The 10921-nt window shown below is 35.7% G+C and overlaps 1 non-coding gene across 1 annotated transcript; it reads right to left on the bottom strand.

Moving 5' to 3' along the window:
* Nucleotides 1–10166: 10166 nt before the first annotated feature.
* On the bottom strand, nt 10167–10239 carry TRNAT-CGU (transfer RNA threonine (anticodon CGU)). Its single transcript has one exon. It is a non-coding gene; the product is annotated as a tRNA-Thr (tRNA).
* Between the last annotated feature and the right edge of the window lie 682 nt (nt 10240–10921).

The following is a 10921-nucleotide window of genomic DNA, read 5'->3' as shown; positions in this document are numbered from 1 at the left end:
TAATTATTAGTATGTTCAAATTTCATTAGCTTCCAGTAACCGGTTTAGAAATCTAGTACAATTTTAATTTCATGGAACTCCAGTACCGACAAATATTGTCGATATTTGTCTCAGCTGCCAACATACCAGTTACAAAATCACTACCAATTGTAGTATTTGTCAGTATCGAAATTCGAAGTGAAGTTGGCAAAAGAAAATTCAACCTGCAAACTAGAAAATCACCACAATCCTCTAGCATATGTAGTAATGGGGGAAAAATGGTTAGGTTTCAAGCTTAGGGTATGAAGTAAGCTGACCCGGCCTATAATTATCTTGCAAAAAAGAAAGGCCTTACATATCATTACGGCTGACCCTTTTAATGTTCATTGCAAACCGTTATTTAAACAAAAGGAAATACTGACTGTAGTGAATCTTTATATATTTAAATGTTTACTTAGGGTAAAAAAGGGAATAACTAACTATAGTAGTGAACGACATAATTATAATAACAGGTCCAGTTATCTTATACTTGAACCTGCAGTTACAAAGTGTTGGCTTGATTCAATGTCTTTAAAAATTATTCAACAAACTATCTTATGAGGCTCATAGTGTTGGTTTATCTAGATTTAGAAACGTCTTACGAAAATGGCTTATCGATAATTTTTTTTATAATGTGAGTTAATGTTTTGAAGAAGCAGAAATCCTTCACTTCTAATTTTAATTTCAATTTTATTTTTAATCTGTCCTTGTGTTTTGTATTTACTGACTATGCCCATAGCATTTGTTTTATGTTTATGGCTGTAATTAAAATAAATTAAATTACCATCTCTAAATATCCTTAATAAGACGTAGTATTCAAAGTTGTATACGTTGTGTGTAGACTATATAAATAGAAACATGTGGCAATCGATAAGTCCTGAATTGTCGATGGTGACATGCTGTTATGCACTCCGTCTGGCTTACCCACTCCAAGTTGCAGTGACAGCTCGAAGTGTGACGTCACTGAAGTTGATTTGCGAAGAGTGACGGAGATTATGAGTCCACGGTATGACCTGATGTTGTGAGAGTGGGGTTGTCAGGGCCGAGGGGAGGGGGAATTCGGTACTTTCTTCTCTCCCCCCTGCGTTGTTGGCTCGTCGCACGCGGGCGTCATCGATCGCTCCGGAAGTCTCAGGCCATCTAGGACCGTTTGTTGCCATAGAAACGCCAAAGTCAATCTGGGATAGGGTGGAGTTTTGAGTTGTTGGTACGTGTTTTTTTATTCTATTCCTTTTTTTCTCTCTTTCTCTCCCGCTCTCCGTCTCTCTTTTCTCCTCTCGGTGTATATAAAAGTTCGGATAAGCTCGGCTATGTCCGTTGTCAGGACTCAAATTGTGTATATATACAAATTAAATACAGAACTCCGATGATGAAATATGGGACACGTGGTTGCGCGCCAAGCGCCGTCGAAGGAATGATATAAGTTGCCGGTCTGTCTGTCCGGCCGGACTGTCGGCCTGTTCTTTCCCTCGCTCTCATCAAGTCTGACGGCCACGACTCGCTCTCTACCTGTGACGCCACACACCGACTGCCTAATCTCTTGGTATCAGTAGTGCTGCATCTCAACCTGACATGATAGGTTCGTTCCAACAAGCGGTTCATGGATCAGTTCATGTACGGTTCCTGTACCATCTTATACGCATGCGCTAGTTGAGCATCTGCTATGGGATTGAAACTGGACTGGACTGGACGCTGTTGGAACGCTTTCGCGGATCGTTATGTACTAAATCCAGAGATGCTATAACTGTGATCATCTTTGCTAAGAACGGGATGCTTATTATTATCGTTTCGCAGCTAATTCTAATTGTAGAAAACAGAATTTCGATCATTTTCTATAAAAATATGACAAAAAATAAGGAAGGCAAGAATTCCGCCAATTCAATGTCGTGTACTGGGGGACTCTTATCTAAAAATAGTTTTTTTTTAATTATTAATGTATGTACGCTATTTATTATACTTTTAATCAAAGCTGCGTATTGAAATTGTAATTAACTATTTCAGTACCCAAATAATTTCCATTCCCTTTCTTTTTGGCGAAAATTTAAATTAAATCTCTAGTTTTATTATTCGTCTGTACTGTCACTTTTCATCATTAACCTCATTGATGTGAACAGTCGATCATATCTTTCTTCAGTATCCAGGAGACGTTGGTGAGTTTATACGCATGCGCGTCTTGTGTACTCTTCCTTACATGCCTCAATCCGCGGACTATTTCTGACCGTTCCGAACCCGTGTCAAAAGCTTGTTGGAACGCCGACTGCAGTACATGTTTCCGGTTCAGGACTGGTTCGGATTGTTTTGGAACGCTTTTTCTGTACTGCGCATGCTCACGATGGTTACGGACGGTTCCCGACTGCTGTTGGAACGAACCTGATTTCTATACTATAAATCACCCGTTCAGCTTACTGAAAATGAGAACACTGTCTTCTCCACTTCCCGATTCAGGGCCATAGACAAAGGAGGGTTACCGGTTTGAACCTCTCCCCTCTTGAATTAAAAAAAATACATATTTAGTAGTGTTGTGGGATTTAATCGATTAATGGATCAATTTCTGTAGTAAGATTGATCGATCAAAATATTTAATCCAATAATCGAGTCGATTAAAATTAATCGCCTGTAGCTGATATTAATTATTATTTTGTTAATACAAACTCATACTAAAATTCCGACACTATTTCTCTCTCGGAAAGTGCTTACTTAAAAGCATAATAGTACTGTTATTTTCTTACTGTAAACCAGGTATACCTTATTTTATTTCAAGGAGTGCAGTTCGGTGGCTCCTTTGAACACCCACTTACAGATTTATGACTTCCTACACAAACAACTCTGACAATTCCATCCTGTCCCCTCGTCCCAACATTGCACAGTTGCCACAATACTGGTGACCCTCGAAATCAGACTGACGGGATTCTTGGAATTCGAAAAAGATGCGATAACTCTGCCTCCACGTGGATTTGAGTGGAGTCTGTCAATTCTTCTGAACGAAGGTTGTGATTGGTTAATAAGAGGAGAAGACAAGATTTCCGTCACAGTAAGGAAGACATTTATTTATGACAACCAATTAGTAGGGGGCAGTAGAATGTCTGTCGGCAAAGTCCTTTCTATGAAACTGCACTCCATGAAATAAAATAAGGTATAGGGAAAATCTTTGCACAAACACTTCAGAAAGAGATGGAGATATGAGGACAGTGACCTAGTCTATCTCTATTGAAAGTTCAAACACAATGCGAAACCCTAATTAAGTTTTATGGCTTTCCAAACAAACTTCCACCTTGTTGTCAGCTTATCTTCCTACCATATGAAATACACACTTTTCTGGGATTCGTCCCTCTCATTCCTTATAAAATAGCCATGTCTACACTATATGCAAGTGAGAACGTAACTATCTTCTGTTTCTAAAATCTGGTAATTCGGATACAATATGGGCCAGTCTTCTATTTCGATCGCTGTACTTTTGCAGGTGCTTGCAGTTTCTGCACTGAGTTTGTATATGACGGTTGTATGTTTAGTTTGATAAAGAAAAAAAAAAAAATCAGTTTTCTGTGGTCTGTGAAAAGTGTAAACTCCATTATGTCATATGAGAATTTGAGAGGTAAACTCGATGAAACGTTTGGATTTAAATTGAACGATCGTGGAGAAGTGCTTGATAGAAAAAAAGTTGTTTCGTGTTTAGTGATGCAGGGAACATTGTTACTATACGTAAAGCGGCACTCAATTCGGAGCATATGAATGACTCGCATGTTTAAAATCATGGATGAAGCAGTATTAACTAGGTGAGCCATCATACTTTTTATTATTTATGTTTGTCTAAAAAATTCCCGGAGAAATTGACACAATAAATTATGAGCCTCATAATAAATATGTTAGTAAGTAATTAAAATAGTTGTTTTGTAATATAACGATATAATATATTATACAGATATACAATATATAATACGTATGCTTATCACCGAACACAAGTTAAATTTAACAATAATTGTGTATTACAGTGTATTAAAACATTTTTTCAACTCTATCAAAACTGAAATAGTTAATCGATTAAATATTTTTATGGATCGACAGCACTAATATTTAGATTTGAATATTTTTTTATCCATAATCGTTTTTCCTTCCCTAATTTTACACTGCCAGAGTAACAAAATCTACATCGACATAAGGCATAGTCCTCCTACCCCTCCTTCATTATAATCCCTGTGCTTTGTGCTGCGGCATTTCGAATTATAACAATGCTATCTTTATTATAGAGAGACCTACCGCCTAGTACCGACTTTGAAATAAAATGAAGCCGACACAATATGAAATTGAACTTGTTGTGAATCATATTGAAAAGATTGTTTTATAGTTCTGCAGTGCAGATGTTAAAAATCGTGCATAGTCTATTTCAAACTCACTTTAACACTGGTGTTCTCCGGTTCTGTACTTCTGAATTCTGACTATTGTGAAACGTTTTGCGCAATCCAACAGTTCATATTTAAAATAATACATCTTGATTACACAACTTATAATACTATATCACTTTGGAAAACGTATTATATATCTTTCACGTGTTAAATTTTATGTTACCTTGTTTACATGTTTCGGCCTGCTATCGGCCATCATCAGAACTGGTCGTTGCTGGTCTTGGCGCCTTTTGTTTTGTTTCCTGTGGGGGTGTGTTTGTGTAGTATAATGTGGAGTCAAAGAGTGTGTGTGTTCTGAAATTGAGTTGTGTGTTGAGAATTTCATTTTGATGTGTTTTTGTGTGTTTGTGTATTTCGTATTGTTCTAGTGTGTTTAGTTTCTGGCTTTTTGATTGGCCGTGTAGAATTTCCATGTCTGTGTTGATGTCTCTGTATGTGTTGTTAGCATTTGTGATGTGTTCTGCATATGTGGAAGTGTTTTGTAATTTTGTTATGACTGTGATGTATTCTTTGTAACGTGTTTGAAATGATCTGCCTGTCTGTCCTCTGTAGAAGTTGTTGCAGGTGTTATCGAAATTCTATTTTCTGCAATTTGAATTAGCTGCGAAAGGATAATAATTAAGCAGCCCGTTCTTAGCAAAGATGATCACCGTTATAGCATCCCTGGATTTAGTACAGTGGATGCTCTTAAGTTCGACAGTCTATAGTTCGACTGCTTACGTAGGAGAATTAGACACGCCCCTATGCGGGCACTAAGAAATGGGTTTGCCATTTGAATGGGAATTGGTTCTGTGTCTTGTAGTGATACTTTTGTTAAAGGAAAACAGAATATTTTATTGATTAGGACATCCATATTTAATCACTGATTTTAAATTAATGAACTCTTCTTTTTCTATTTGAGAATTGCGCCGTTTGTGAGACAGAACTGTCGAAACCCACTGTGATACTAGAAGCGCATACACAAGTCTCGGGGCGGGCAGGAAATACAAGTACAGTACTGTATTCGTTGATGGATAACCAATAAGAATTTGTATTCATTTCGCCTGCCACACCCACTACCCTTATTGGACTGAAATTTCAATTCTGTTCAGTCGAACTTAAGAGAGTCCACTGTACACGGTGATCCGAAAAATCGTTCCAGCATCATCCAGTTTTGTTTCAAGCCTGTAGCAGGTACCCAACTAGGGAATGCACATAAGATGATCCATGGTTCGTACATAAACTGATACATGAACCGCTTGTTGGAACGAACCTGTTATGATGGCGAAGTGAATGCGAGGTCCAACGCCTAAAGTTACCCAGCAATTCTGCTTCAACTGATTGAGGAAAAATCTCAGAAAAAACCGAGCCCGCTCTTTTCACGGTCAGATGTGCTAACTGCTACTTCACAGCGGTGGACTTTGATGATATAATAATAATAATAATAATAATAATAATAATAATAATAATTAGGGCTAGGATTTTGGTGACCTATAAATCATGAAAAAATGTCCTAAAAACAATGCATTTATGTCCATAAAAATCTGTAAAAAAAAATGCCCTTAAAAATGCTCTAAAAATTTATGATTAATAATTGGCTTAGTAGGAAAAGAAGTTTTGTACTGCTTAATATTTATATTAGAAATTAAATTAAATTCTAGAACCAACATTTAAGTTTATTTAATTTTATATAATTTTTTTCTCAGTAGTACAATTTAATTAATTATTTTACCTGATGTAGTTTCCATGTAGTCCACCACAAGGCCACTCTTATCTGGAATTAGCAGGTATAGAGGAGTCTATATTGAAGGGGTGGTTGAATAGATCCATTACAATAATAATAATAATGATAATAATAATAATAATAATAATAATAATAATAATAATAGTTTTATTTTCCCTGGCAGAGTTAAGGCCATCAGGCCTTCTCTTCCACTCAACCAGGATCAAATCACATACAGAAAAATACATGCCGGTATACAAATATTAACTTAAAAATAATAATAAACACAATTAAGTAAAAAAGAGAGATTGAATACATATACACAATCAGTATTAACTTTAAAATAACAATAATACAGGAAAATACATTCTAGTATACAGTATTAACTTAAAAAAAAGGAATTAATACATATAAATATAATCTCACAACTAAAGGAATAGTAGAATTAAAATGATCAGCGCAGCACGTGTTACATTGAGACATTGGCAATTACCTAGATATAAGTGTTGATGGAAAAATAAAGTAATGACTGTGTAAAATAATAATAATAATAATAATAATAATAATAATGATAACATGGGGTGTACTATGTTAAAATGGCAATATTTGTGTAGAGAAACAATTAAAATATTATACAAAATAATAGGTATTAATGAACAAAATATGTAAAGAAAATATCAAAGGAAATAAACATTATTTTACATTAATATTGGGGATTTAAGGCCAAAATTAAATGAAAATGCCTGAAAAATGACCGAATAAAACAAAACATGCTGTTATGAGCCGAAACAGGTAAAAAAATGCCTTAACAAATATATTTCAAACACTCAGTTTATCACATAACATATAAATACTAAAGCAGCTATGTTTCTGGCTTACTAGAAAAAAGATGCAATTTCATCAAAATCCTAGCCCTAATAATAATAAAGTCGTTAACCTTTCTCGTGCGTTGTGTTGAAGGGCAGAAGTAAATAAATAGCTCAGCTTGTTCCTCGCGAGTGTGAGCGCGGAGAGAGAGCAGGACAGTGGTAATGTGAAGAGTATGTGAATTGATGGTCGGTTGTTCCAGAGGCCGCGTGTGCCTTGAGCCCATACCGCATACCGCAGAGGTGACCGGACAAGAACCACTTCGTGCAATAACCAGCAGAGTTTGCTCATCACCGGGAACATGGCTACCTAGTCGCACCCCGCCACCCGTAACAAGACTTCGACGACTGCATAACTTCTGCGTCTCACGTTGGAACTGACTGAACCTGCGAGTAAATGCCCATACAGCGCGATTATCTCTGGTCGTCGATACCAACTCTAAGAACATCATCACTAGGGACCGGATTTTTATGTAATTACTAGGGCTAGGATATTGATGACCTATAAATCATGAAAAAAATGTCCTAAAACAATGCATTTATGACCTAAAAATCTTTCAAAAATGCCCTTAAAAATTCCCTAAAAATTGATCTTACATAATTGCCTTAGTAGGAAAAGAGGTTTTGTACTACTTAATATTTAGACTAGTAATTAAATTAAATTTTACATAATTTTTCTAAGTAGTACACTTTAATTATTCTATCTGATGTAGTTTCCATTTATGATCGTTCACCTCTGCGTCGGCATGTGGCCGTCAGGTCAGCAGTCGGCTGGTCGGTCTTGGCCCTTCATGGGCTGTAGCGCCATGGATTTACTTTACTTTTAGTTTCCGTGTAGTCTACCACAAGGCCACTCTTATCTGGAATTAGCAGGTAGGCTATAAAGTAGGCTATATGGAAGGGATGGTTGGACTGATCCATTATGTGGGATGTACTACGTTTTAATGGCAATATTTGTGTAGAAAAACCATTAAAATATTATACAAAAGTAATGAATAGTAATGGACAAAATATGTAAAGAAAATATCAAAGGAAATTGATATTATTTTACATTAATAATGGGGATTTATGGCCAAAATCAAATCAAAATGCCTAAAAAATGACCGAATAAAGCAAAAGATGCTCTTATGAGCTGAAACAGGCAAAAAATGCAAAAAATGCCCTAAGCAAATATGTCTTAAAACACACAGTTTATCACATAACATATAAATACTAAAGCAGCTATGCTTCTGGCTTACTAGAAAAAAGATGCAATTTCATCAAAATCCTAGCCCTAGTAATTACATATTATATTCCTTTCAACCTAACCGTATATAAAGAACAAATCTTTGCGAATCTTGTAATTACCATTAATATATTAAAATTTGATACTATATATTTTTACATATTTACCCCACATTACATATCATGGCCTGGTATTACATAAATCTACATATTTAGGGGTTTTATTCATTTTTACTTCTCTAAAAGGAAAAAAAAAAACACTTCTTCTGGGGAAGTTCACAATTTGAAATACACAGATTTAAAAAAGCCTTTTTACCTACCCAAGACAGGATATATTTCGGGACGAAATATAAATGTTCTTAGTTCCAGAAAGTAATAGAGGCACTCACCCCATACCGCCCACTGCAAATATGAGTGAACAAAAGGAAACCTTTCTCATGCAACTACCTTGTATTGTAAAAATTACTCAGAAAGTAGCGTTGCCTTCATGCGGTGGAGTGGCATGAGGACGACATGATTTGTCTCGAACTATAATTGTTCTGCACACATCTTAACAAGCAGTTCCCGTGCAATATGCAACCTTACCCACCCTCTTCCTAATCCTTCCAGGGAAAACCCTGGAGCCGCAATAATGTAGCCGACTTTTGAAAAGAAGCTGAAGTAAAGGAACAAACTGGGAACATGTTGAAAAATTAAAATAAATAGCTTTTCAGGTTATTGCTTGACCTCTTTAATTAATTCTTATTAATTATTCTGTAGGACCAAAAAAATAATCTTTACGTAGATACTTTACTTTAAATTTAGTAGACCTATATGGAAATGGAATTTTCCGAGCAATAAGAATGAGACAGGAATGTCACTTTTCAACAACATTTTGTAAATGCCTATAGTTTGAGGTTTTATTAGGTACTTTGTTTCTTACAGGGAGCAACTAAAATGCATGTGTACCACATCTCCTCTTATTTTCTCCTGATCCAGTAAAGCGAAACAGTGCTTGCAGTTCTGTTGTATCATTAATTTCACTCATTTCTCTAGTTTTAGTACTTACAGTATAAAGTGCAAGTGAGTTTAGCTACTATTTTTAAGTACAAAAATAAAATCATGGATTGCGATGGACGAAGCTTTCACTACAGGTGGAAAAATAGTAATAGCCTATGTCAAGTGTGCGGTAAAAAAGTCGGGTGCTGTATGAAATCACAACTGGAGAGTCTTACCTATCCTGTACCTGCCAGATATTGATATTAAATATTTTCATGATTTTACAAATTTTGCTACATATTCAGCTTATTTTTCTTACATAAATATGTACATATTTCACACCTTGATATTACATAAAAATCCGGTCCCTAATCATCACCAACTTCACTGTCATTAACTTCTAGCGTTGTTACTGTTACTATTAATATCGTATCACCATCATCATCATCATCATCACCACCACGACATTGTCACCTACGTATATCATCACTGTCACTATGAGTACGCCTACCGTAATCAATAGAACCCGGATTTTATGTAATTACATATTTTAATGCTACATATTTACACACGAATAAAAAACAAATGTTGATGAGATATATATGTAGGAATGTTGTCCATAAATTTTATTTTACATTTTTTTACATATTTGGTATAATATTACATATTTCACACCATACTACATAATTTTACACATTTTAACATTATTGCAGAATATACACAGGATGATTCACGAGGATCTACCGTCCCTTACGGAGCTTACTTCGGAAGACATTCTGACCAAAAAATGACATATAAACATTTGTCTTAATCTCAGTTTTTTCAGAATTATACTACTTTGAAGTTGTTTGTAAAATACCATTATTCTTCAGTTTCAAGAGTCAAATAATATTACAGATAAAGAATTAACTATTCAGGAGGGTATTATTTCTTTAATTAGCTAGTATTATGAATTTAATATTTTAGGAGAAAAATTCGTTCCGGCGCCGGGGATCGAACCCGGGTCCTTGGTTATACGTACCAAGCGCTCTGACCACTGAGCTACGCCGAATTCAATCCACAGCACCGGATCGAACTTTCCTCCTTCGATGTTCCCCTTTATGGCCTGACTCCAAGTTAGGCATATATATGTTGACGTGTATCCAATGTCAACTGCCATTAGCACTCAGCTGAGTGACTTGTTGGCCGGGAATCCGCAGTTATTATGCACTGCTAGCCGAGAGAATATTATAGATATATTAATTTGTCCTACAGAATTTATCTGTAATGTTGACACTTAATATTTTAGGAGAAAAATTCGTTCCGGCGCCGGGGATCGAACCCGGGTCCTTGGTTCTACGTACCAAACGCTCTGACCACTGAGCTACATCGAATTTTTCTCCTAAAATATTAACAGTCTTACTAATAAACTGTGTATAGTTTTTATACGAGACTTATGCAGAGTTGAGACAGAAAACGTTACTAATAAACCGTGAATAAGCTATGGACGTATAAACAGGCTGTAACTATACAATGGGAATTGCTTGTTTAAGCGTTGTATATAGGGAAAAAATGGCCGCCCCTTTAACAGCTGTTCGTATCGACTGTCATTTATGATGATGTTTACCTTGTAACCACAGAAGAACAAACCAAAGATCATAGAATTATTAGAATAATATTGCTGTAGCTTGTACTCTTTGACCAAAATGAAGTGTGGTAATCGATTAGAGCCAGTTGTACTATCTATATTTAAC

This window comes from Periplaneta americana, chromosome 8 (assembly GCF_040183065.1).
Source record: "Periplaneta americana isolate PAMFEO1 chromosome 8, P.americana_PAMFEO1_priV1, whole genome shotgun sequence".
In the NCBI taxonomy this organism is placed as follows: domain Eukaryota; kingdom Metazoa; phylum Arthropoda; class Insecta; order Blattodea; family Blattidae; genus Periplaneta; species Periplaneta americana.
Note: the sequence above shows the minus strand (reverse complement) of the source record. Positions and strands in the feature narration are given on the sequence as shown.